Source organism: Echinops telfairi, unplaced genomic scaffold, assembly GCF_000313985.2.
Source record: "Echinops telfairi isolate 266 unplaced genomic scaffold, ASM31398v2 ScPeMD7_2291;HRSCAF=2852, whole genome shotgun sequence".
Taxonomy (NCBI): domain Eukaryota; kingdom Metazoa; phylum Chordata; class Mammalia; order Afrosoricida; family Tenrecidae; genus Echinops; species Echinops telfairi.
Window position 1 is genome coordinate 29,921,196 of NW_022106189.1, and position 1,510 is coordinate 29,922,705.

The following is a 1,510-nucleotide window of genomic DNA, read 5'->3' on the forward strand; positions in this document are numbered from 1 at the left end:
GCGGAACCAAACCTCAGAAAAGGCCTGGTGTCAGGATGTAAGCGAGTGGGGTCCAAAGCTGGAGCTTTATTCTGGAGCTCTGGGGCTCCCAGTCACCCCCCCAACTCACCACCACCTCAACCCCCGCCCCTGCCTCTTTCCCAGGAAATGTACTTTCCTTTATCTCAAAGTTCGGCTTTTCTCTGGGATTAGAACCTTATTATTCATTAACACCATCTCTCCCACACTCCCCGCAGAGAAAGGGTGGAGGAAGGTGCTGGAGGAGGGCAGGGAAAGAGGCGGCCCACCTGGCTCTCAGACTCACCTTGGCCAGGTACAAAGGGAAATTTCCACCATAGTTTTCCGGGACTTCCACATGCAGCTCTGTAGGCTGGGCCTCAAGAAGAACCTGAAGGAGAAGCCCCTCCTTGTCCCCAAGGGCTAGCGGATGGGCACCTGGTCACACCTGAGCCCACTCCCCTTTAGCCTTTGGCCCTTACCTCAAGAAGCCCAGGGCCAGCTTGACCACCCCCTATCCCTACCCCCGTGGTCGGTATAACTGGTCTAAGTGGAGGGGAGTACATGCGTGTCAACCCCAAGATCAAGACCTGAAGGAGGAGGACAGGGGGTCCCAGCTCACCTGGGGGGCAGAGAGGCAGAGCACCCACAGCCAGGCAGGGACCATAGTCAGAAAGACCTGAGGGACATGGTACGATGGATACAGGCCAGCTCACAGGGAGGGGGCTCCTCCATGCCACCACCTCCACCCCAGGGGTCTCTGCCCCCATCCCCACTCAGCACCAGGCTCCATCATCCCCTCCCTCTCCCTGGTCACTGTGGGAGAGGAAAACAGGCTTCCTCCTGCCCCTGCCATTCTCTTCTGCCCTGGCAGCTGGCAAATCTGCCCTCCCTGGCCATCCACTTGTGGGCTACCCCCCACCTAACCCCACCCAGGTCTTCAGCCTCAATCTACCCCACATACATAGCCCAGTGATCTCATTTCACATGGTGGGGGGGGCTTCTCTCTCCCCTTGAAGGGCCTGGGGTGGTGTCCAGCTTTTAGCCAACTCCCCCTCCCCGCAGGACCCAGGCCCAGACCCACTGCCTCTTGGCTCTGATCCCCAAAAAGAGCCAGCCCAGATTCCGGTGTCCTTTCTGTCCTGGACCCGCCCCCAGCTGGCAGACCCCAAAGTATCACTCTCTAGCTGATCCCCAAGGGCTACCAAAGTCCAAAGCTGGAAAGACCCTGGTGACTATGAGGGTCACTTCCTGCCATGTCTTGCCATGCAGCCCGCATGGCCTGATGGGGGAGGAGCAGGGCCTGGCCAAGGTCACTGAGGCCTGGGTCACCCAAAGGTTCCCCCTGGAACAAAGCGGAGGACTCTTGGCTCTGGGGTTCCGGCCACTCTGAACCCCACTGCCCCTGTGGGCAGCAGCATTTCCTGCACTCGGCACAGGCCTGGGCACACAGCTTCTCCTGCCGTTCCAACAAGACAGCGCCCAGCACAGCAGAAGGATGGGCAGTGTTTCT